The sequence below is a fragment of the Leuciscus leuciscus genome (assembly GCF_965113295.1).
Source record: "Leuciscus leuciscus genome assembly, chromosome: 5".
Classification (NCBI taxonomy): domain Eukaryota; kingdom Metazoa; phylum Chordata; class Actinopteri; order Cypriniformes; family Leuciscidae; genus Leuciscus; species Leuciscus leuciscus.
In genome coordinates, this window is record NC_138729.1 from 30851986 (window position 1) to 30879459 (window position 27474).

Below are 27474 nucleotides of genomic sequence, written 5' to 3' on the forward strand. Positions count from 1 at the left end.
GCTCAAAGCTCGCGATCACCGCTGCACTCGTGCTGTAGAATCATCAGCAGCTGGGAGATTCTTCCTTGAAGAAGCACCGACACACTCGCTCGTTTTTTGAACTCAACAACACTCTTTAGAGACACATTCGAACGGCTCAGAAGCAGAAAGCAACTAGTGCGTGCATCCACTTCCGTATTTATACCCGCTCCGCTGGGCGGAGTGTGTGATGCAAATCACGCACGCAAAATTTTATTTGCTCGTGCTCGCACGCTCGAAGACAATCGGCTCCCTAGACAATCGGATCCCATTCAGTCGACTTCGACTACGTCTGACGTTCTCGACTGAAAGGGAACTGTTGATTTTATACTCGAAAAATTTAAGTATCACTACTTGTATATTACCCCAGAACAAATTGTATTGCTAGCCCAACCCAAAACTTACACACAATAATAATGATAAATGCTGGCCAATACTTAATTATATTACCTTTGTTTTACTGAAAAATATATAATTTAATAAAACAAGCAAAATGTAATTTGTTTTGTCATATGACATAGCTATGCATGAATACACTGTCAGTCAAGCAATGAATCACTGCATTAATCAAAGCTGCAGTCCGTAGCTTTTCCTCTTTGTCGCCATCTCTGTTTGAAATCTGCAATTGTAGTCATTCGCGGAATTATCAACTTTATGTGAGTTGTGCCTCGACACGGCACAGCGCGGATTAACACAATGTTTTGAGGAGAATGTGTGGCTGTCCGTCACCGCGCCGGTGTGGATACTGTCATTTAGAATCACAGATTATACTTTTTGGAAGTATGATCAACATAAGAGTTTTCACCAGAAAATTTCGTCTGAACAAGTAAGTAACATCCACTTTGTTCTGACCAACTAAGGGAAAAAAAACATTTCTGTAAATTGCGCTGATTAAATCTAACGATCGCTTCATATCACGTAAAACCATGCAAATTATACTTTGTTCTCAAATTGTGATGTTAACAACATCAACATTGCGTGACTACATTTAATGCACTTCCGATATTTATCCTTGTTTTTTCTGTAGCCACTCGAAGTCCGAACGAAGTCTTTTGCATTTTACAACGGGTGAATCTCATCACTGGTGATTGTCGTTTGGACCTTTCTCGATCCGCCATCAAATTAATAAGTTTAATTATATCAAGTGCTGTGAGAAAAGGCTATAAATCTCCACCTCCAACATCCTCACACACAATATAGCCTACTAGCCGAGACACCTTCTTTATGTGTACAGATGTGACGTAATGACGCAAAGACATGCTCGAATTTCCCGCGGAAATCCACCAGTACCACTGGAATTAAAAACATTATTACGAGCTTACCGTTTTGAATCGAGCTAAGGCAAGCAGATAGTTTTGAACAATGGCTGGTTATGTACTTGCTCAAAAATTTATTTTGGATTTATTTTGGAAAAGTTATGGACTGGAGCTTTAAATAATTATATTTTATTTACTGACAACAATAAGAAACATGAATACATTTGTAAAAGAACAAATAAAAGTAACCATCAATAAACAAATGCATATACAAATCAACAACACATGAAACTTTATTCAAACTACAATCATGTATTTACAGGTGGTGAACCCCACATCCATCTCAACACAGCGGTTCTCATTCTTCAGCTTTATTCTGATGAGGCAGCTGACCGCCAGAGGTGAGCCGTGCCTTCGTGCCTGAGGTTGTTGCGTGCTGCGCTGTGATTCACAATCTGAGGCAATAAGGGCCAGTGGAGGGTCTCATCCATGGCACCGTTTCCAGGATTCAGCTCTGGGCTCCTCATTCTCAGTGCTCACACCAGTCTGCAGAGATTTCAGATCCTACAAAAATACACAAACATAATACAAAAGTAGTCATTTTAACAGCACAATGTCATTTGATAGTATTAGAAGTACAAAAGTAACAAAGTAACAACATTATCTTACTTTATATTTTAGTAAGATCCCTAAAATACCCCCCCCCTATACAGGCCTATACATAGCCTATACGTAATAAAACGTGTTTTTACAGGAAAATCACAGCTATACTATACGGTCTAACGTCTTTACACCTTCAACAATTCAACAGTTTACTCTACAGTAGTTCAACACATGCGATTCTAACACAAGGAACCGTGTTTACTCACATTTGAAAGCACCCACGTCGCTGATCTCCGCGATGTTCGATTATGACGTTGTAACGTAAACGACTCTGGGTAAATGTGAATTAGCTCAAGGCTATAGGGAATTTTGGAAATATTAATAATTATAACTCATGGTCATAATAATTCAGAAATCGCATGTACATTTATTTTATCAATTGTCGAGATTACCTTGTTCTGTAACTGGTTTGGTCATCAGTCATTCGTCCAGCGAATAAATGTAAGATTATCACAGTTAAGAAGGGGGGTATCCCTTTACAAACTCCAAGAAAGTTTTATCTTCTGGCCACAAACATCAAACTTTCTGAGTTTCTGAATTAAGAACTACTAAATGTAGTCTAAAATATCGAGCTTTGTAGCTTAGATCTTTTAATTTCATTGACTTACAAGGTGGGTTTTCAAACACAGAGACAGTTAAAGTATAAATGAAATTTTAATAAATGTAAACTAGAGAGATTATATGAGCTACAATATAAACGTACGTAAAAATGCAAACAGTAAAACAGACAACATTTAACCAAACAAAACATAAAACATCGCGTGGTCAGAATAAATGAAATGAAATGAAAGAAAGAAAGATATAGAGAGAAGGGAAAAGCTAGTAATTATTACATACAGAAACCTAAGTTCACGAGACACCTGGAACAGCTTTTATAGGAATCAATATAGCCTACTTGCAAGATTCTGTGCTCTTTCGGGTGAGGCTGAGGCAGGAAGCGAGGATGGTGTCCTGTTTCTGCTGCGTCTTCCGGTGTCGCGGGAAGCTTAAAAAGGCTCACTGAATGTAACGTTACCGAGAAAGTTCAGATTCATCTCCCGGGCAGGGAGAGGTTGCAAATCTTGGTTGCAAAGGACGCAGCTACGACTCGAACATGGGTTCGTTCGATAGAGAAGGCCAGGGCCTCCTTCAGATGTTCCTTGGAGAAGCGCTGCGCCGGGGAGAAGAGGAGGAAGGGTGAGAGATCGGGGATGAGAGTTGAGAGTTGAGAGAGTTGAGAGAGTGCGTTTAAACTGAAGGTTCGGACTTTTAAGGGAATCCCGTGTACGCCTCCTTTCTCGTGGAGGACGAATCGGATCCTCTGATCTGAAGCGGGAAGAGGTTTCTTTGTTTGTGAAGAAACCCCCCCCACACCCCCCCCCCCCCCACTTTGACTGTCATGTGAGAAATCGAAAACAACATTCATATTTAGAAATATGGTATTTCCTGGAATACATGCATATTATTGTACTTTGCAGTCAAGATTCGACTCCGACATGTTGTTCCCATTACATTGACACCTCGAATTACGTTTTTGCATGAAAGAAATACAGGGCTACATAATTTCCTCATAATCACTAGCATAGTGATTTTGATTATCATAATAATGTTGCATAGATACCTCAGACATTATCTGGCTAATTATACACACATAAAAATACATATCACAAACATTGCTATTGGATCATATGTGTGGAAATGTCTGGAATGTTGGCTTGCAGAAGAACTGGAGGAGCTGCAGCTTTGGAGTCATAAAGTTTATGACCAGGTCGAGGTCGGGTTACAAGACACTATTGAGGAACCTTCATTCAGTGAACCTTTAGAATTCAAAATTATACTCTAGCAAACCACACCTCTATTATGAGGCAAACTAACCACACATGCATAATGGAATTGTACATATATTTAAAAGAAATATTGCTTATCCTGAGTTACACACAGAGGTTGGTCTCTTGGTGTGTGTGTGTGTGTGTGTGTGTGTGTGTGTGTGTGTGTGTGTGTGTGTGTGTGTGTGTGGGTGTGTGTGTGTGTGTGCGTGCGTTGGAATGTCATGAGGCTGTAAAGTCACAGGGAGTCCATGCTGAAATGGGGGGTTTTAGAGGGGATTCTCCAAAACAGGGTTCCCTATGTGACTCAAATGTCCCTCTGGGGAGCCACAAAGATGCAATTTTAACCGTTCAAGCAGACTTAGAGGCGCCATGAACAAACTCGTTGTCTAAGGAGACAACGAAGGATGTGTTTGGAGATCGGGATTTACTAATTTGAACAGCATGTGACCGCATGTCATAGTCATTGTCGTTACAACGTATCCTCTCGCGTGACCTCCTAGAAAAGTATCCATCGGTTGAGCTCTTGAAAATCTGGGCGGAAGCAGTAGGTCATCTGTGAACTTCTCGCCTACTCTTTTATGAATGCTGATGTTTTGAACGTACTACTCCTTTCACCTACTGTTTTCTCCTATATAGTAGGAAAGTAGGCATATTCGAACACACTATAAGTATACGCCCGTCCTAATCTCCCAAGAATTAGTACATCACCCAGGTAATTCTCGCCTACTCTTTTATGAATACTAAGGATTCGTACATACTTTTCCGCTCGCCTACTGCTTTTCCCCTACTATATAGTTGAGAAGTATGCGGTTTCGAACGCAGCCCATCACTTTTTGCAGCACTTTCTGATGACATCACAGGAAAGACAAATGAGTTTCTGGGGTGACCTAACTGTAGGTCGTTTGGTTAAATGATTATGCAGTTTGTTTATTACGAGCCACCGTACTGGGGGTGGCATCCAATCAGAATGCCCGGTGGCGGGTTGGATTTGTTCTCTGATCTGTATTGGCGGTCAGTTATCAAAATGTGAGATTAAACACGGTCGTCTACATTCAGTGTGTGATCATTGACTCAAGATAACATATTCAAACATTCTACATGGTGTCAGAAGTGAGTACGGACTTCTCGCCAGTGAGTATTTCTTTCTGTCATCGTTGAACAACCTGTTACATTGGACTGACTGTGCCAGCATAGCTATCGCCATTCGACAACGTTGTTTTCTTCGAACTTTACCTAACGTGATGGCGGATGGATTTCGCAGACCAGACCCTTGCAGCGTTTATACGCCCACGTATAAATATAATTAATTATTATTCATAACGGATTATGATCAATAATTAATATTTTAATTATTTTTAATTATTTTCAGAATTTACTGTAGCAGAATCAATTGTATGATTAGTCCATCAGTTCATCCCATGAACAGAAAGCATAAACAGTTATTAACTCTAGGAAATATAATATCTTCCTGGCCAAGAAATAATTAATCCCCAGCTAACAATAAATTAAGAAATAATCACGGGTAAAAGCATCGGTAGCTTAGATCGAAGTTCAAGACAATAAAATATATTAAGCAAATTTACACAAGTAATCTCTTTGTTCAAATACAAACAATACTTTATTGATTATATACTAACATAAAAGCTAATATATAACACAAACACACACACATACACACACATTCATACGAGTTGCAGAAGGAAAAAGAGTAAGGAAAGATTAAGTTTTAAGAGTGAGTTTAAGAGTGAGATGATGGAATCACAAGTTCCTGCACTTATAAGGCATGACCTGGAACGAACCTTAAATAATTAATTTAACCCTTCTATCGTTTCTTAGACAGGTTATTCAATTTATATCCATACACCAGTTCAGCTCTTAGTCTGGAGGTACCAGGCTTTTGGGGATTCCCTTTTGTTGCGTGAAAAGGGGTTTTCCCGGTCCGTTCGTTGGCTGGTGTCCTCGTGCCTGATGTCTGGGGCGGCCAGTCACGTGGTATGCTGGCGGAATGAAAGTCTTTGTTTGAAGCTGGCTTTGCAGGAGAAACGTGGCTCGGAATCTTGTCGCAAAACTTAACTTAGAACCGAGACTTACAACGGAAAATAAAGGAAAACTTAGAAAAGAAAAGACAACTTAGATGAAAGTATTAAGATGGCTTGAATGAAGCTGTTGAACCCGTTCTTCTGATCTTAATTTGGGTTCTTTGTCTCTGCGTTTACATGGTTACTCGTCTGATTGAGATCTTCATCCTTTTTCTGCCCATCTCTCTTGAGAGTGGTAGCAGAGCGTTTCTTGGGGGTGAACCCAGAGAGCTAGAGTTAGAGAGCCGAGAGAGTTAAGAGAGTAGAGCGCGAACTTTGTTTTGGGTCTAAGATTTTAAACTCAAAGTTGTCCAACCTCCAAGGATGAGTTCTGGCCAATTAGACACTGGCTAACTTTAGGAGGTGGCGTTCTTTTCAGTTCTGATCGTAAATTATCTTATCTGGGGGTTTTTCTTGCTAACAGAGAGAACAGATGCCACAGTTTAGACATGATCAGTATTATAAGAATACGAAACATTTTACACAGATTTCAATCAAGCCATCTTTTGAATCAAGAGCATAGGATCATACTGATATGAAACACAACACACTTTCATTCAAACATCTAACAGTTATAACATTACATGAGTTATATGGTATCTAAGCATATTAAACACACATATAAGTTGCAGACACAAAATAGAGTTATGTAGTTGCATGATGTTTGATTGTAAGTCCATTGAAAATTGTTCTTGAATGAGTTTTATGTATACTGTAGGAAAAATCTCAAGTTTTCTGGTTTAGAGAGAAACGGACTCTGTTTGTTCGTTCAGAGGTCTTAAGGGGGAAGGGGTCAGGAATGTTGTGGGGGAAAACAACATCTGCTGGTATCGATCCGTCTTGCAAACTATCGAAGTTGACCAATAATAGTCGTTGGTCCGCAGATTTCCTGGAGCCTGTGTGAGTTATGGCTCTGGGATGTGAGATTTTTGTGTCAGACCTTGGTCTCTGTCTTTCTCTTAACCAATCAGTAATTTGGCAACAAAGCTAGTCATTGACCAGTTATGTGTTAGTGCTGGGGGCTCTTTTAAATAGCCCGACTGGTTGGCGCCTGGACCCCATGACAAGATTGATGAGGATGGAGAAGTCCTGACCAAATCTTCCTCTTTGTTCACAGAGAGTCTGAATTAATATTCTGGACGAAGATTAGTCTGTGTTAGGTTCGTACCCATTGTCGCTACACCCTCTCGTTTTTGATGAAAATATCGCAGAGAATTGGCGTATTTTTGAGCGGGAGTACGATATTTTTATTGCTGCCGCACATTCGGACAAGCCAGCAAAGACACAGGCTTACATCCTTCTCAACATTGCCGGCCCAGATGCCATCGAACGAGAGCGTTCATTCGCCTACGCTGCTGAAGTGCGCGCGCCGGGAGATGGCGGAAGGATCATTACACCTGCTGAATCTCGAGAGGACCCCGAATGTTTGAAGAAAAAATTTCGTGAAATCTGCAATCCTCAAAACAACAGGACGATGGAAAGACACAAATTTCATAACAGAGGTCAGAAACAAGGTGAGAGCATTGAATCATTCATTAGTGATTTAAGGATTAAGGCTAAACGCTGCAGCTTCGGAGACCTTACAGAGGAGCTAATCTGCGACCGCATCGTGTGTGGCGTCACCAGTGACACTTTGAGAAAAACTCTGTTAACCCTCTGAGGTCGGAAAACGCGCCCCCGCGTTTTGCTGGATTTTCTTCACATTGTAGTACAATAAACTTAAATTACTCCGTCATTTATGGTTATACAGAAAAAAGAAATATAAAAAAAGAATCTGTGATATTTCTACTTTTGTATGTGTCCACTTACAATCAAATCAAAACATTGTGCTTTTGTAAAATAAAGAAAATAAACAGGGTGTGCGTTCTGCCTCTCCGTCGCGGTGAACTTTTTTTTCTTGAGCACGTCTATAAACTGAAACAAAACTCAGCGAATCCTTCTCACACATTTATGAGCCATACACCTTTATACACATTTAAGTGTGTACTTTTAAATGATCGGATTCAAACTGAAAACAAATATTCTCTGTTTAAGTAATTTGTATAAAACCAACAGGATGTCCAGTATCTCAAACGCTTGCTAATTACTTTTAATTCGGCCACGCCCACTCGCGCAAAAGAGATTCACATGCAAATCTCCACATGGGACGCGAACGCCCTCGTTACCTCAAACACAAAACACCAAAACACTTCACAAGTCTCTGCTTTTCGTCGAGTTTGGAAGACACGTCTGAGCTTACATTGGATTTACCCCCAGAAGAAGAAGAACGCGATTTGAAGACAAGAAAGATGTAAGGTAAGAAATTCTTACTTATTAGTTTATGGTATTGTTGCATAAACTTCACATTGCAGTTGAACTGTTGCTAGATATATGGTGAATATTATACTATTTAGACCCGTGTTTACTGTTAAATACTGTTTGTGGATATCTGCTCAAACATAGATATGTATAGATAGATATGGCTATCATATTTTGGAGCGCGCTGTGGGTTTGAGTATCATATTTTGGAGCGCGCTGTGGGTTTGAGTATCATATTTTGGAGCGCGCTGTGGGTTTTAATGTATCATATTTTGGAGCGCGATTGCGTTTGAAAGGAAAAATGCACCAAACATTAGGCTTTATGTTTTTACTATTATCTCATTTCATATCATCATAACGAATGGAAACATTTGAAGTAACATATGATAATCAATATATTTTTCTCTAGCGTAGTTGTTCTTGAAATCTTTTGGAAGATTTAATTTATTGTTATTATTATTTTATGCAGCACTGCGTAGCCTATGCCTACAAGGCCTATATTCATGTTCATTATATATTGTTGGAAATGTGTGTGTGTGTGTATTCTGTGAATTTTAAAAAGAAATTTTAACCAGAAAAATCTAAAATCTATTCCCAAAATTGTGCAGCCCTATAGTTTCTCTTGATATCAGTATGTTCACAGTTTTTTTCTTTTTTTTTTTCTTTCAGGGACCAGATGCAACTGAGTCCTGCTGACTTCAACATTCACATGAGTCTCTGTACATGAACATGGTAAAGTGAAAATCAAACACCTTGGAAATGAAAGGTATGTTTTTAGGAATGGCACAAAGGTCTCTGTCTTTGGATCATTGTTTTCAATGTGCTCTTTTGTCATTTGTATTTTTGGATTGTGTTGTGTTGTAAATAAATCCAAACAATCTAAAAGCCATTCTTTTTTAAATCTCCTCATTCTTTGTGCAAGGTTGCTCTGAATGACAGGGCCTGATCGCTCCTAATAGGGCAGTTAGGGGAGTGTCTTTGTCTTTCTCAGGTGTAAAAAGCTTACATATTCATGAGATGATCACGCCCCTTCGCATATGGCTTTGTCACACAAAACACGTCTTAGAAATTTTAAATCAATATATTGTCTTATCTGAATGAGCAGTCAGGGTGATTTTCACATAGTTTTGGAGCAAATATTCTAGGCTATGTCATACAATTTTCAAAAGTCTTGTGAAGAAATAATCAGTATGGGTTTCATGGCCTTATTTCAGTGAGAATTTTTTTTTGTATTTTCACAAACCACGCATAAATGTCATTATCTCAAAACTACAAACTTTTACATACATGCTGCTGATATATTATTGTAGCAGAGTTTGTGCTAAATACAGTGTAATTAGACTTTAGCCATGAAAATGTCACTAGTAACAGAAAAAAACACAAATGTCAGAGCATGTCAGACCACCTCCAGGGCCCAGAAAACAGCTCAGACCTCAGAGGGTTAAAGGAGCAGAACCGCTCATTGCCGTTTTTCATTGTGGACAGAGCAGTGCAACCACTGCTAGGATTTCGTGCATGTATGGACATGGGGGTTGTGAAAATGAGTTCAGACGTCCATCAGATCAGCGTGGAGAGCAGCACGGACTTCAGCTCACAGACATTTACACAGTACAAAGACCTGTTCAGCGACGAGTTGGGAGAACTTCCGGTCACATACTCCATGATTCTGGATACCAGCATACAGCCCGTCGTCCGTCCAGCTCACCGTATCCCTGTTGCAATGCAAGAAAGAGTTAAAGCTGAACTTGAACGTATGCAAAGCATAGGTGTCATAACACCAGTCACGCAGCCCACCGACTGGGTGTCGTCCATGGTGGCAGCACATAAAAAGGATAAGCGAGAAATCAGACTATGCATAAACCCCAAAGACCTCAACACCGCACTGAAAAGACCTCATCACCCAATGCGCAGCGTTGAAGAGGTGGCAGCGCAAATGTCCGGGGCAACAGTGTTTTCTGTCCTGGATGCAAAGAATTCGTTCTGGCAGATACGTCTTGACAAGAAATCGTCACTGCTCACCATATTCAGCACTCCATTTGGGCGCTACAGATTTCTAAGGATGCCCTTTCGGCATAAATTCCGCAAGTGAAGTATTTCAGCGCTCCATGGAACAACTGTTTGCGGGTTACCCCTGCTCAGTCATCGTCGATGACATCATCATAGGAGGCCACGGAGTGGCTGAACATGACGCCAACTTGAGAAAGGTGCTCGAAAGGGCACGGGAAGTCAACCTCAGGTTAAACCCGAACAAGTGTAAATTTCGCCTGGACCAGGTAGCGTACGTAGGCCACATCTTCACAAGCGTAGGCCTAAAAGCAGACCCGTCTAAAACTGCAGCGATCAATGACATGCCAGTGCCCACGGATGTGACCGCACTACAACGCTTCCTGGGCATGGTCAATTATCTTAGCAAGTACATCCCAAACCTCAGCGACATCGCAGCGCCCCTTAGGAAACTCACCTGCAAAGAGACAGCATGGTGCTGGTTTCAACAGCATCAAGAGGCTTTTGAGCGCCTCAAATCATGCCTGTCCAGCCCACCAGTACTGGCATACTACAATGCCAAAGATCCAGTTACACTGACTTGCGACGCGTCATGTTATGGACTAGGAGCAGCATGCTTACAGAACGGTAGACCAGTAGCCTTCGCGTCGCGTGCTCTCACGGACACGGAGACGCGATATGCTCAAATAGAAAAGGAGCTTCTGGCTGTTGTGTTTGCCTGCACAAAATTCAAAGACTATGTCTACGGAAAGCCCACAATCGTAGAAACTGACCACCAGCTTTTAGTCACCATCATGAAAAAGCCCATCCATGCCGCTCCTGCCCGTCTTCAGAGAATGTTGCTTCGGCTGCAAAGCTACGACATCAGCCTGATCTACAAAAAGGGCAAGTACATGTACTTGGCAGACACCCTCTCAAGAGCTCCCAGCTCACAAGCACCACACAGCCCTGTTGAAAACGGTGACTACAAAGTCATGAGCGTGAGCTACATCTCCTCATCACGCCTGGAGGAACTCCGTAGACACACAGCAGGGGACGAGGTGCTACAAACTCTTACCACTATCATTCGACGCGGATGGCCCACCAGAGAAAGCCAGCTCCAGCCTGCCATTAGACATTTTTTTCCTTACAGAGATGAGCTGACAGTGGAGGATGGCATCGTCGTGAAAGGCCATAAAGCCGTCATTCCACGATCCCTGCTCAAGGAGTACATAAACATTGTACACAAAGGCCACCCAGGTATTGAGGCAACCAAGCGTAGAGCTAGAGGCGTAATTTTTTGGCCCACAATGTCAAAGAACATCACAGAAGAGTTGCTCTCATGTGCAGTATGCAATAGCACAAAGTCGCATCAGCGGAAAGAGCCCCTCCAGCTCCACCCTGTTCCAGATCTGCCATGGTCCACAGTGGCCGCAGACATTCTTGATTGGCATGGCAAACATTATCAAGTTCTCGTGGATTCGTATTCCGGCTGGTTCGAAGTCGACCTCCTTCGAGACTTGACCTCATCATCCATTATATCCAAATTAAAAAGACACTTTTCGGTACATGGTACGCCTCACATACTCCTCACCGACAATGCTAGACAATACACCAGCCAGCATTTTAAGGATTTTGCTGAGCAATGGGACTTTACTCATACCACAAGCAGCCCAGAGTTTCCCCAGTCAAATGGACTCGCGGAAAGAGCAGTCCGCAGTGCCAAGCAACTCATGGAGAAATCACACAGGGATGGGTCTGATGTGTTCCGGTCATGATGTGGGAAGAGTATGGTAATATGGAAAGATGTTTTATAGTTTGTATTGGAGAGCTATTTATGGATTATATGTTCAAATGTATAGCATTTTTTATTTTTATTTTTATTTTTTATTATTTTTTATTTTTATTTAATTGCATTGGGCTACTGTAGATGATGTCCAGTTTGTGGTGTGTGTGTGTGTGTGTGTGTGTGTGTGTGTGTGTGTGTGTGTGTGTGTGTGTGTGTGTGTGTGTGTGTGTGTGAATAATGTACAAAATGATGAATTATGTAAATTTGTGATGTAATGAAGAGGAGACCCCAGGAAGAATAGCAACTGATATTTCAGGCGCTAATGGGGATCTTAATAAATGAAATGAAATTAAATGAAATGTTCCTCAATATCCTGAACCTCAGAAACATTCCCCGGGACCCAACATTAGGCTCTCCTGCTGAGCGCCTTATGTCTCGCCAAACTCGTGCAGCCATTCCAGTGAGCACTAAACTGCTGGAGCCTACCCCGAGGAATGTCAAGCAAGTCACCGCTCAACTCCGCAACAAAAGACTCACACTGAAGCGCTGCTATGACAAGTCGAGTCGCCCACTACAGCCGCTGGCAGAGGGACAAGTGGTCCGCATGCAGACAGCGAAAGGCTTCGACAAACTTGGAACAGTAAAGGAGATGAGTAAGGAACCACGGTCCTACATAGTTCAAGCAGATGGGAAGGCTTATAGGAGAAATCGCCGTCACTTACTTCCTGTGGCTGAGCAGCCATCACCGCAGCTCCCTGACGACCCAGACCCTCAGGACACCAGCTTCCCTGTGGTGGACAGTTTTCCATTACCACAAATGCCGACACCAAACACTGCGCAACCACAATACCCATCCTCCCCCCAGCCCAAGTCCACAGTGCAATCACCCATTAATAAGAACCACGACACACCATACACCACACGTTCAGGTCGCATCTGCAGACCAAATCCCAAATACATGTAAAAAAAAATAATAAAAAAATAAAATAAAAAATGTTCTTCTTTAATTCCTCTCCAGCTATCCAGCGTGTTCAGTATTGCGACATTTTATGGACTTTAAACACTCTTGGTGATTAGAAGGTTATGAAGAGGCCCAACTGTTAGAGTGCATGTGAGGTATTCATCTAACCTAATATGTTTGGTTTATGTTGCAAAGTTATGTTATAGTGTTGCTTTGTTTTATAGGGCTAAATACTAAAAGAAAGGGATGTAGGTCGTTTGGTTAAATGATTATGCAGTTTGTTTATTACCAGCCACCGTACTGGGGGTGGCATCCAATCAGAATGCCCGGTGGCGGGTTGGATTTGTTCTCTGATCTGTATTGGCGGTCAGTTATCAAAATGTGAGATTAAACACGGTCGTCTACATTCAGTGTGTGATCATTGACTCAAGATAACATATTCAAACATTCTACACTAACCATAGCCTATACGCTCATTTTAATTCTAAACAATTATTTTTCAGAACGGAGGACTTGACTGCACAGTATTCAGGAAAATTCAACTGGACTGCTGAGACCAAATGAACACAGACTGCAAGAACAAATCTGGGTTCAGGGAGGTTGGATTCAAGGTTGGCAGTCGATCCTAATAATGTGGTTCAGATGAGATAAATGCAGACATTGCATAAAGGAACAGATGATTTAAAACTTAACTAGCTCTTTCTTTCTTTCTTTCTTTCTTTCTTTCTTTCTATCTTTCTTTCTTTCTTTCTTTCTTTCTTTCTTTCTTTCTTTCTTTCTTTCTTTCCCTTGTTTTCTTTCCTTTCTTAGTCCTTTTGTCACAGATATGACAGCAAATGTAAAATCTAATAAAACTGCTTTCCATACCCGTTTTAATTTAACCTGCAATGACTGTTTGTCATTATGCAATGGACGTAAATGACAGAACGTGAGCTTGGGTGTGAGGGTGAGCTTAATTGCAAATATTAAGCTACATTCAGCAATTTAACAAAGTGTGTTGGTCCAGTTGTTATTTATTTTTTATTTTTTTACTGTGAGGCTTGTAAAGGAGATGAAGAGGACAAGAATGAAAACGAGACAGAAACTGAAAAAAAAAAAAACCCAGAAAGAATAAGAAAGAAATATAATGGATGGTTTCCTAACAGCTCACAAGTGCTGTAACTAGAAATTAGCACTGGTGTTGAAAGATCTGCATAACAAACCGCAGTAAAAACGAATATCCCAAGAGAATGGTAGGACATCTCTGGAGTCTATTTGGACAGAAATGAAAAGAACTGTCACAACAAAACCAGGTTGTCTCCCTCTGAAATACACATTCACAACAAAAGACCAGAGAAACAAATAAAGAAATACAGTATGCTGTTTTGTGAAGAATGAGGCCACTGCAACAATGACGTTTAAAGGAATTTGGGCATCTCTTGAGCAAACAATACAGATGTTACATAGAAGTTGCTGAAGGACCTCAAAAACACACAAAATGATTTATTCTACCCTTAGATTAGCAGACACTAAACACACACAAGAGTAGCTCTACCAAAAGATCATCTTAGAGTTTACACACCAAAATCCCCAGTGTTAACACTGCTCAGTGTTTATATGAGTCCACACTCAGAGTGTTATAAGTAAGACTGAAGCAGTGTTGAAGTGTTCAATGAGATAATTAAGTGATTAACTGAGTGATGATTGAGCATTATTGAAGACACCTGATGTTAACAAGCAGAATCACTGAAGGAAAAAAAAAATTAGAATATCACCATTATGGTAAACAGTGTTCGTTTTAGTTGGGCTCTTGACCCTTAAAGTACTTGAGTTATAACAGCCAGATGAACAAATATCAAAGGTGATCTGATGGTGTTGGTTATGTTTGAACATAATCATTATTTCACAATCATTTGACCTGAATCACTGACCTCATATAGAGCCTAATTTCTGAGTTAGCTTTACTTTATTGACTATAGCAGTACTGTCCTTGTACATAATAATATTTTTAACATTATTAATCCAAATTATTTTTTAAAAGTTGTTCTTGTTTATACACACAGACATCAAGAATCAGCCTGTGAATTTCAACAATGGTGACAATTATAAAGCATGTTGCAGTGCCTTGGTGCGGTGCCACTAATCAAAACTCATTCATGGCTAATTATCAGATAAACCAAACACAGACCAGAAAAAAAATCAAAACAGACTGACATTGTGACAGAACGCCCCCCTCCCAAAGGCATGTCCTCACGCTGCAATGAACCGCTGGTTCTGGAGCCGTTGCTGGACGGTGACGTGAGTGGACTCTGGACGAGGACTGGAGACTCAGGCACAGCGGCGGCCATCTTGACCGAGGGCTCAGAAGCGGTGGTGGCCATCTTGGCCGAGGGCTCCGTCGTGGCGGCGGCCATCATGGCAGAGGGCTCAGTCCTGGCGGCGGCCATCTTGGCAGAGGGCTCAGTCGTGGCGGTGGCCATCTTGGCAGAGGGCTCCCTCCCTGAAGGCTTGTCCTCACGCCACAGAGAATTCACAGGGGTGGGAGAGTGGGCGCCAGGGAGGTGCAGGCAGTTCAGGGGGCCAGGGAGGATCCGACAGTTCAGGAGTTCAGGACGGATCCGACAGTTCAGGAGGCCAGGGCGGATCCGACAGTTCAGGAGGCCAGGGCGGACCGGCCTTCGTGGCCTTGCCATGGGGGCCAGACTTGGCTTCTATGGCTGGGGACGTATAGCCCCCCCCCCCCCCCCCAACCCCCCAAAAAAATATTGGGAGGAGCTCTGGGGTTATTAAATGGATCGGGTTCATGGGCTGGAGCCGTCGCTGGACAGGGACGGGAGTGGACTCTGGGCTGGACGAAGATGGTAGTGGACTCTGGACGAGGAGAGGGAGTCCCCTCTGGACTCTGGATAAGGACTGGAGACTCAGGCCCATCTTGACCGAGGGCTCAGTCTTGGCGGTGGCGACCATCTTGGCAGAGGGCTCTGGAGTGGTGGTGGCCATCTTAGCAGAGGGCACAGGCTTCTCTGGACTCTGGACAGGGACTGGAACCTTCACTTCCCCCACAGTGAAGATGGAGCCAGCTTTTATAAGGGCATAATCCATGATCCTCATGGATGCTCAAGGACCATCATGGACAAGAATGGATTGAAGGGAGTAGTTTAGTCCATGGCAGAACTGCCGTGCAAAGGCAAAAAAACGTAACTTCGTTTTTGGTCGAAAATGAGTTATTGATATTTTTGCACATTCACATTCAAGACCTCCTTTAACATGTGGATAGGTATCTTGAGTCAATTCCATATTTTTTTTCGAGAAAGTAATGGGTTGTCTTAACAGTAACTTCCAAAAGCCCATGAGAAACCAAGGCAGAACACCATAACACCAGTTACCGCTCTTTGGCTTTGTTTTGGAACGCTCAAATTGAGTTACGGTACTCTGCCTTTGTTTAGCCATGCGTCAGTATGAAGTTACTGTGCCGGTGTTCTATCAAATAAAGCTACCTATCAGATTGTACAGTGTTCTGCCTTTGTTTTACCGTCCATTAAAATTGAAATTACGGTGTAGCCTGTGTACTTTGTACAGCTTCCATCAGTCCCTGTAACTTCTGATCCCCAGAGCTTGGTCCTGCTAGCCTAGAAATCTAGACGCACCCTAGCGGCAGCAAAATTATTTTGCAGCCAGGGTCAGTCTAGCAACTCTCAATAGACCTTTTTGCTGCAAAAACCTAAATTGGGTCAGGCCAATCACGTCGTGTATAGAGTAGGCGGGGGCGGGCTTAACATATGACGACAGAGTTGTGACGGTTCCCTGCTACTTGAATACAAAGAATGACGGCTGCTGCGGATGGAGAACAGCGGTCTTTCGAATCGGCTTTGGCCGCAACTCTGGAGGACTTGGAGTTAAGTTTTTTTTTGAGAAAAGAACAAAGAACGGCACTTAAGTCATTCTTAAAAAAAGGAAGATGTGTTCGTAGTTTTGTCGGCCAGATTTAAAAGTTGAATCTATCAACTAACGTTAGCTCCGCTGTTGGGAAAACGCTCTGGTTGGTTGAAGCGCTGTCCTATTGTGTGCAGAGGGAATTTGAAAGACAGCCGTTTATCCCGCCCCTCGGATTGACCGTGTCTATGGTGAGTTGCCAGACTAAACATCTTGATGTACGTCTGGCTTGCCAGGCTATGGTCCTGCACAAACGCGGTCAGAACATTTAGTATGGTCTTAACCCGCTACATCGACAAACGTGCGATATAGATTGCGAAAGATATATGCAGAGTTGACAGAAAAATGTTACACATAATGTAGCAGGTGAATGCAACAAAGAACTAAAGCCCCGCCTCACCCAGTTCGGGTACCGGACCTGGTTAAAACACTCATGCATCTAGCTGGCAGTGTGCCAAAACTTTGCCGGCGCTGAATGGTCGAGCCGACGTGGGAATAATATATTACAGGGAGTGATAATAATGAAACAACAAGGGTTTATTGGTGCATACCACATAATGAAGCAACAAGTGTACTGGTGCATAGTCCCCTTGTCGAATGTGCGCGAGGATCTGTTTTATCGTGATCATTTTGAACGTGTGCTTAGCAAGTCTTATGCCACTCGGTACCAATTGAAGATATCTTTGCCGCTATGGAGATATTTTGTCAAGTCTAATGTATTAATAATGTCATCAGAATGTAACCAAAGCACAGGATAGCAATAAGTAGATGTCTATAAGTAATTGTAAATCATACAAAATAAATGCCATGATCACTAGATTTTATACAGGTGTTACTATAATGATTTTGTTAATGGTGATCAGCAACCAAATATTTATAATGTGTAGAAGTTACTGCCTTTTGCCTTGGCATGACTTCTCACTTTTTGCTGACAATACAAAGGGAGAGTACAGTAATTTTTAAAGTTAGCGTCAAGTTAGAGCTCAAGATTTTTATATATAGATCATTTTCATTACTAAAACAGTAATTTTTCTCAGGTCCACATTCTAGCGAGTTAAGGTCTTTTGCCTTTGTAGGGCAGAGAAGAGGTCAATCAGAGCATAGTCCGAGAGGTTGGTGAAATAACTCGCTGCTTAACTATCATAGTACGATGCATCGTTGAAGAAATCAACTTGCTAGTCACGACTGTTTCCCGAAACCATATTGTCGCAAAGTGGTTGTTCAGCCACGTTGGTTTATGAAGTCACACACGTGGTGGAGTAATAACTTCTTTTAAAGGAATCTGTTTGAGATCGAATTAATGCTGGACGTTTTGCTATAAATTACAGACATGGCATCATAGGAAATTTTTTTCAGTTATTTTGCTTTATTTCCTGATTCAATCTAGGCTTGTTCTTATGTATAGAGCACATACTCATAGAGCACGTGCACTCTTCAAAAACGGTGCTTTAAATCTAAAATACATAAATTACATTTGTATGTACTCTAAATAAAATATACAGATTGTACTGAATGTCAGCTTGCTTATTTTGCTCAAGATAAGGATTTATTTAGTCCACATTTCATGCAAACAAGAACTACTGTATGCTTCTAACCACAGGTCGAGAGCTGTCGTTCCAAACACACAGCTTTGTGATGCTGTTTGCGAATGTTCGTTGGAACGATGGTTTTGGGAAACACCGACTTGGTGAACTATGCACTTGCGAACTTGGTTGGCTAACCATGATTTTGGGAAACGCGCCCCAGAACAGAAATCAAAACAGACTGACATTGTAACAGCGGCATCATTATTTTATTTTTTACACAGAGATTGGAAGGTCTATTAGTAATAGTATGTTTACTTTCACAATCTTTGTTGCATATATGCTAACATTGACTGTTCAAAAATGGGAAAAAGCACTTCTTGTGATCCCAGTATCTCTGGAATTGAACCACATAGGGCCTTAAAAATATAGATCCCAAAAATGTAAGTTTGTTAACAGCCAAATCATAGGATATTAACAGATATTTAATATTTCTTGAATTACAGGCAATGCAAACTTCGGACAAAAAAACAAACAAAAAACAAACAATACAAAAAAACAAGAAGTATTTTTTCTCATTTTTGAACGGTCACCGTTGGCATAGTCGGGGACTTGGACACAGAATGACATACTAGGCATAGGTAATGATATCTCCATCAATAATGCTATAAATGACATTTGATAAATGAATTACAGTAAAAAAATTAAATAAAAAAGTATAAAAAAAATCCCATAAGCAGCATCATTAGAATTCTTGAATTTATTTATAATAATTTAAATCACAATACCGTGCAAAGCAATGTCTAATAACAGTCCAGTCCAAGGATCATAAGACTACAGCTTGAGTCAATGTAAAGGCTGACAAGATTTGTATACAATTAGATATATTATTATAGATCTGAAGAAATATATAAGGATATATTTCCGGTTTGAATGTCGTTGAGTAGCTAAAATAACTCGTGCAAATCACAGTGCTTTGTTAAAATTGGTATGACATTTATCCAAAGTTCCTTCAACAGCAAAGTCCTTCAAGTGACAAAAATAGGCCCAAGACCACAGTCATAAGGCACACTGACTGATCTAGCATGCTAATGTATTCAAGCTGAACATACTCTGTTACTAATCCTATTCTAGTACTTTCCTCTCCCCCCCACCCCCACCCCCACCCCCCCTCTCTCTCTCTCGCTCTCGCTCTCTACAATCAAACTCTCTTTTTTTTTTCTCCGAGATGGCCAATTCTAGAGTTCATGAAGTCAGTTGACTATTTAGTGTGAAATGCGCTGTAAACGTTCAATGATAGTGAGCTGATATTTTGTGTTGATTTTTCGACAATGTCCTTTCCCTGCTGGCATATAATGCACAGACAAGCAGAGCAGTGAAAAGTGTGACTCTGTAATCTTGAAATACCGCTGAGCCAGTCACATCTGAGGACCAGAACTAACTATTGTTAAAAGTAATATACAGTGATATCCAACAGTCTGAGACCACATTGAAAAATTCTAACTCGAATGCAAACCTCGAAATAACTGAAAGTTTTTTTGTTTTGTTTTTGTTTAAAGCCAAGTAAATAAACAAATATGCACATTTGTGACCTTGACCTGTATAGAGGGTCAGATGTTCTCACTTCCACTGAAGCACAAGATGCTCTTTATATTATATGATTATGTTGGAAACATGATTTTATACAAACTTGTGCAGTTCATACATTGAATTAAAGCAAATATTTTAAACTTCAACTGCAACAGAAATCATTAATTTTACACTCAAATTACTCTGCTGACAGCTATTAATCTATAGATTTCTGTATGTTAACACTTTACAATAAGGTTCATTAGTTAACATTAATAACTACCTTAGTTAACATGAACTAAGAATTAACAATACCATTTCAGCATTTATTAATATTAGTTAATATTAATTTCAACATTTACTGATACATTATTAAAATCAAAGGTTGTATTTGTTAACATTGGTTAATGCACTTTTAACTAACATGAACAGACAATGAACAGCTGTATTTTTATTAACTAACATTAACAAAGATGAATAAATACTGTCACAAATGTATTGTTCATTGTTAGTTCATGTTAATACATTAATTAATGTTAACTGATGAAACTTATTGTAAAGTGTTTTTAATAGAATCATTTTCAGAAGTGATCTCAGACTTCTGAACTTTACTGAATATAGATATTTAAGTGTTTGACTCCAATTGGAAACTATAAGACATTTGTGGCTGTAAATGTTTAATAAAGCTCTGATTTTTTATTTAATATATCAAGCGTAGCGTTAGTTCTGGCAGGTCACGTTAGTCAAGCTCGCATCAGATGACTCTCAGCTGATCCACATCTACCAATAGGAATACGACGCCTATCACCGTATAAAATATATCTGTATACACCATATAAAAGCTCCTTCAGTATTATCAGCAGCTATTGTGTTTCTCAGGAGCTAATTACCCTCCTCCATCCCCAGCTCCTCCTATCGTCCAGTCAGGATTTGGCATTCTGATTCCCCTTGAATCAGAATAAATTCTCGAATTATGTTGTACTTTAAAATCTTGAATTAAATATATTTGCAAACATTCATGCAGGTTTGGTTCTGTTTACCTTAAGGTGGGTTATTGCTGCTCTTATCCATGCTAGGCTGCATGGATGCGCAGGGAGTTCTCGCCCAGAACGGAACCATACCGCCAATCCAAACTGTATGCTAATTGTCAATCGTATTTGACGGTATTGGTCCTGACAGACATATATTTAGCCCTGCACCCTCATTTAACACATCACACACTGAACTCTATTCAGATGCCATCATGTGTTTTGTGTAAACATTTTATGAAGACCTAATTTTAACAGGATTTAATAAAATGATTTCTACTGTATCCTTGAAAGGAGATGCATTACATAAGTGTGTTGACTTTATTAAATGATGAGCTCATTTAAAAGCTTACATTAATTTATTGTACAGTACAACAAATAGAATACTTATAGGTTTAAAAGGATGATTATGTAAAGACATTATAATCGTGTGTATGTGTTTAATGGTTACCTCTAATGGTGATATCATATGACAAGTATTGACAAGTAGCTACAGGTTTAAATAATGTCTGTGATTGATTTCATTCATTCAGGTCACTGCAGAAGGTATAGTTTGTACTTTGACGCCACACGTTACATCACTTTATTTCTCAGTGTTCGAAAATATCTTCCCCAGGTTGAATGATGAAAAATCTTCAAACAACAAGAAATCAATCTGTCTGTAAAATAATAAATTCTACTTGAAAATTGGGTGATGTTTCAAGCATCATCTTGTCTCAAAAGAACAAGACTGATGATTCACCGTAGGTGACAGATTGTAAAAAGAAAGTTATTTAATGAATTAAAACTTTACTGGATATTAAGGACTCTCAATGACGATTACATGCATATTATGGTCTGAAATCAGAGGTGCTAAAACACCACTTATATATACATTTCTGTTAAGCTCTGCAGGCCGCACAATAGTGATCATAGAGACTAATTTCATGTGAAATACAAGAACAATCCATTCTAATGAGAGAGTGTGTGAAAAAAAGTGGGAAAAAATTGCAACGTGAAAAAATTATATTAGTCCAGATTGAGAACATTGTTGTCGGTCCCAAACACTGACTGCATGAATGTAGCGTAGCCTGTGTGTGTGGCTATAGTAGGGATGCACCAATAGAAAAATACAACATTTATTTTGTGTGTGTGTTTGTCTATTTTATTTTATTTTATTTTATTTTATTTTATTTTATTTTATTTTATTTTATTTTATTTTATTTTATTTTATTTTATTTTATTTTATTTTATTTTTATTTTTTTCATGCTATGGCCAATAACCAATAAATGCCAATAAATTAAAAAAACAGACCACAGAAAACTGAAATCAGTACTTTTACATTTTTAGGCATACTAACATTAGAAAAAAGGAATTTGTTTCTGAGATTTGCTAAAGTTTACTTTTAAGTCAGCTAACAGTAAATTATTAATGTTTTTAAAGATAAACCTAAAGTGAGTATTAAATGATGACAAAGGTTTTCAACATGTAAAGATAGACAGAAAAAAAAAAAATCTAATTTCAGTTGATATCCAACGTGTTGCCAATATATTGTGCATCCGTAATACTTAGCAGACAAAAACTGCTCATAACCATTCTATGCCACATTATGCCACTGAGACAGAGGACAGTACAGACATCAAGCAAAAATATATGTATATATATATATTTGACACTGATTATTATAAGAACTCAAAAAGAGTCCTATTCCAAGTATGTGAATGTCAAATTGGTCACTCTGTGTGATCACTTCTGAAAAGAAAATGAACTGGAATGAAAGCACAAGTGAGACAGACAGACAGACAGATAGAACCTCTTATAATAAGTGATGATACAGAACTGACAGAAGTCCACTATTATACTCTCTTCACAGAGCGGGAACAAAAGCACATGCATGACCAGCTGTCTGCCCAGTCGTCTAATTGACCTGATTGATGGGCCAGTGGTATGGCAGTTGTCAGAGCTGTTTGATAAAGAGGAACCAAATCAAGCGTCAACCGCTTTTGTGCAACATTACAGGTGACCTGATGTCCGACAACGAGAGAGATGAGGCGTGATAAAGGCTAATTATAATCACCTCAGCTACCACATTACAATCACTTATATCAGCCACTTATTTGAGCCACGCGTGGCTGTCTAGCCTGGAACGAGATGATTCTCAAAGAGCAATTGATAAAAATTCACGTTTGAGCAGATGATCTCATTAGTATTCATAGATATTCCTTTGTAAAGTGTGGTTCTAATACACACACTCTTCGTTTGAATAGACAATGCAACACACAATATCAAGGTACTGATAGCGACTCAAATGCAAGCCTCTTTACATTTACTGTAAATTGCTTTAGAGAAATACTAATGTTTACAAATTCCTTTGAGGTTCATAGAATAGGCCTACTGAATAAGTTGGTGTTGTAATAATAAACTAGATTATTAAATACACTGTTAGACTTTTCTGTAATTTCTACAGTTATTTACTTTAAATCCCCCAGTATTATACTGCTATTTCTCTTTACAGTAAATAACTGTGATTCCAATTGCATCATGGGAATTTTCTGTGACGTCTAACACCACATACAGAGACTTACTGTATTTTTTAAATTTGCTGTATACTACTGTATTTGACGTAACTGCCTCTCTGGCTGGCACCATTCCACCGTGCTTTTTATTTCCTAATTTTTGCCTTACACCACGTGTCTACAACGCTATAATAGCCAGAGGCTGTCTATATTGGACACATTGAAGCGACCGGACCTTTAAATGCAAACCTGTTTATCCCTTGTAAGAACTAGTGCGAGCGCTTGGACTCGTATCGGACTACGTCTGAAATATAACGGCCGCGGCGCATCACTATACTGTCTGGGATTTGTCGTGTCGCGTCAGACAGACATCCAGTGTAGGTAATGGGGTCTGTCTTTTGTTGGATCGCGACGTTCGTGTCTGGACCGGGGAAGAGACGGAATTCACTTCACCGAGAGAGAGAGATCAGCAAGCAAGGTAAAAAAAAACAAAAAACAAAAAACATTCTGTGTATGTTGACAGGATTGTGCCCAGTTTAACGTATGTTATAACGTTAACGTTAGCCTAACGTTACTCGTCGTCAACATGGCGGTAACGAACTTTACCATGGTAAGAGCTAACGTTTCATTTTACACACTTTGTTAGATTATTGAATTGTCGAGTTAAAATATGCCAACGAGCAACGCGTTTACATTAACAATAAATGTGAATAAACTAATGTGAAATTCTGTTTATATCTTAATGTTGGCCTACTGATGAGAACCTTTATAGTTTTAGCATTAGTTTGCAAACTATACCATATTATAGTTTTTTTTATTTTTATGGAATTTAATATTTACTTCCATTTTTGTGTTTAAAGGCAACTGCAACAAAGCGCCAATTCGCGCCAGTGACTTAGCAAGATTCCAGAGGTAGGCCAGCCCATTTGTGATATATTTTGAGAAGTTTGCTGAAATGATTAGCATACACTATGTGAAAATTGTTTTTGAGCCACTGGTGCAGACTAGGTAGCTAACAATATCTTATAAAATCTCTATAAAATTGGCTAACTTTATATCAAATAAGTGACCTTTGCATTATGTCTAACTTTATTACACAGCAAATGAACCAATCAGAAGATGGACCATTGTCTTTGTTCAGTCTCACCAGATTAAATGTATCCAGGTAAGCACTGCAGTAAAACTCTCACTAAGACCAAATCTAGCATTCTAAACAACTTAAGTTTATATTTTTGCATTATTTTTATATTTTATTAGCCAGCGACTCTACCATTGCAGTTCCACCTGACTAGGAAGGTCCTAATATCAGCGCACAGGTGGGTTAACTACTGTAGGAAGGAGAACGATCATCACACAGTGATTTCTTGCATGTATCTTACTGTGTATTTGTCTCAAACAGGTACTCCTTCACTGCAGACAAGCTGAAATGGGCTAAAATCATCTATTTCAGTCGTTCAACTTCTTTCTATGCATCTCAGCATTTTTGGACAGAATTTAGGATTTGTAAGTATTAAAATTTAATCTGGCATAATTTAATTTAGTTCTTTTGTATGCTATTTATTGACAAAAGCTGTTTACAAATATATATTCTTAAGTTTTTGTGAAAATAATAATAAAAATTAACAAAAAAGGAGGTTAAAAATAATGTGACACTAATATTCTCTCTCTCTCTCTCTCTCTCTCTCTCTCTCTCATATAGTGTTGGAACCGGGATCTCCTCTGAAGGACTGAGTACATTAGTGTTTGTGGACACGCATGCAGACCAGGGAACACTCTGATGTTGTCAATCAAGTTCTGAACAGGAACCAATCTTTGGAGAAGTTCATTTATTCACAAAGGTGGACAAAAACATTGTGCTGGCTTTTTAAAGACTATTTTGATGATGACTTTTACTCCTATGCTGTAGAAAAGATGGAGTAGACAGTCAGACATTGATAATAATAATAATAAATGTTTCTTGAGCATCAAAGAGACTTCTTTCAAAAACATTACGCCACTTAAATACTTCTTTTGGCCACCAGTGTACATGAATCCAACACATTTTTGGAAATAAGTGAAATTATTTTTAAGGTGGGGTTATGTGTCTTGTATTGTGAAAAGAACTGTGTTTTGTCCTGTTTTGGACATTTCCTTTTTGAATGCTTAAAAATGTATTTATATTCTGCAGTTTTATGAATGTAATGGTTGATATTTCATTATAATACTTGTATAAGCTAAACAACCAATGACTCTACATTCATTTAGTCAAATGCTAATGTTTTGTTTATGATTTTATGTATGTTTTCAAAAATGTTTGCAGTGAAGGACAGCACATAATGTGTTAATTTAACACGTTTACACATCTTTGTGCTAACCTCTCTGACATATTTACTTTGTTAAAATCATTAACACAATGAATGAGTTAAAATTAACACAAAAAATGTTGTCTCTAAACTTACCCATTAATGTGTAAAAATTTCACACATCATTTCCAGCATTGGCATGTTTATTTTGTGATATATATGAAATGTTTTAAATAAAAAAATTGTATTTTGTGATAACTTTGTCTAATTGGTTTGTATGAAAGTAGTACTTATGTAGGATAAAAATAAAATTAATCATATATCAAAATTATCAAATCAATTTATATTTAGTACAAATAAAAATAATTACAGTAGTGTACTGATTAGCTTCGTTTTTACAGTAATGCACTGTATTACACAAAACTGAAATACGGTTTGGTACTGTAACTCTTAATTACAGTAACTTACTGGCAACAGTGTTGCCAGTAAGTTACTGTAAAAAACCCTTGAAAAGTCTAACAGTGTATGTTTAATGGCATTAGATGTAGGCCTACTTATTGCTGTCAACATTACTACATTTAGCATTTTGTGTTTCATGCAGTTCTATGTGAATTTAAAGACTGCAGGAATCTGGGCCTTTACACTTGGTCACTGTATGTGTTTTATCTGATCGGTTAGCTATCCAATCGTGAAAAGACCGTAAATCCCCCCCAGGCGGATTTAAATACAATTGCTCAAACCACTTCAGGAGGTGGTCTGAGATGCATCCCAGATGAAACTGGACAAGTGTAATGCATCTGGTTCTTGAAACCACTATTGTAAATTTTACTCCTCCAAAAAATTTTGCCGCAGCTGAATATCTCTTCGGCAAGCCAATGCGCAAACTGCTGCAAATGAAACTGAAAGTAAATCGCAGACGCTCAAAACACAATCATCTTAATTAAATAAGACTATATGATCTTACCAGCAGATACCGCTCTTTCTCCTATTCCGGTCTTTGATCTTGAAGTTAGCTGTTGATAAATAAAATGCAACTCTGTTGCTTTGGTTGACATGAACTCCTTTAAATTTGCATATAGCATGTGAAGTGAAAATCGGATTTATATCCATTTAGCGAAAACACATTTACAAGTGTAAATGGAACCAGTTTAACGAATCAGAAATAGCTATCCGATCAGTAAACATGCATGAAGTGACCAAGTGTAAAAAACAAACAAACTGTGACACACGTAAAGAGAAAGAGAAAGAGAGAGAGAGAGGGAGGGAGGGTGTTTTATTTAGACTTGTGAGACATTGCTTTGATACTAATTCAATGCAACCCGAGCAGAACATGAGGGTTCATACATCGTGAATGAAAAATATCGTGAATGAAAAATAAAAACAGAATAATTAATAAATATACGTGAAATATATTTAACTTAAATACAGTTTATTATTAGTTGTTTCCGCTGTTATAATGAAACAAAATCATTTGGCATTGTGCTGATTTGTGTCGCGGAAGTTTCACTACAGTCCAGTGATGAAACAAGTGTGTTTTGGAAATGGGAAGCCTCAGGTGCCGCTTAACTCGCTGTCTCCTCGTGGAAAGGTGAAGTAGGCTCATATGTAGATGCCACTTTTTCTCCTTCTCGTTCATCTTTCCATGATTTGTTGAAAAAGCGGAATATTGAACTTTGTGCATCCGCCATTGTCACCGCATGTTAATGAACTCTCACTTACAAAGAAAAAGCTAAAAACAACACGTTAAATTAAACCAATAAGTTTGAGCCATTGCATTTTTCAATCTATCAATTAGAGTAACAAATCAACA

The 27474-nt window shown here is 39.2% G+C and overlaps 1 long non-coding RNA gene across 2 annotated transcripts; it reads left to right on the forward strand.

Annotated features, from left to right (window-relative positions):
- The first annotated feature begins 24176 nt into the window (after positions 1-24176).
- On the forward strand, positions 24177-25223 carry LOC309498388. Of its 2 annotated transcripts, XR_014205937.1 has the most exons (5): positions 24177-24294; positions 24483-24547; positions 24640-24698; positions 24782-24885; positions 25082-25223. It is a non-coding gene; the product is annotated as an uncharacterized lncRNA (long non-coding RNA). The 2 variants fall into 2 exon arrangements; XR_014205938.1 differs by lacking the exon at positions 25082-25223 and having other exon boundaries at positions 24782-25069.
- The last annotated feature ends 2251 nt before the right edge of the window (positions 25224-27474 follow it).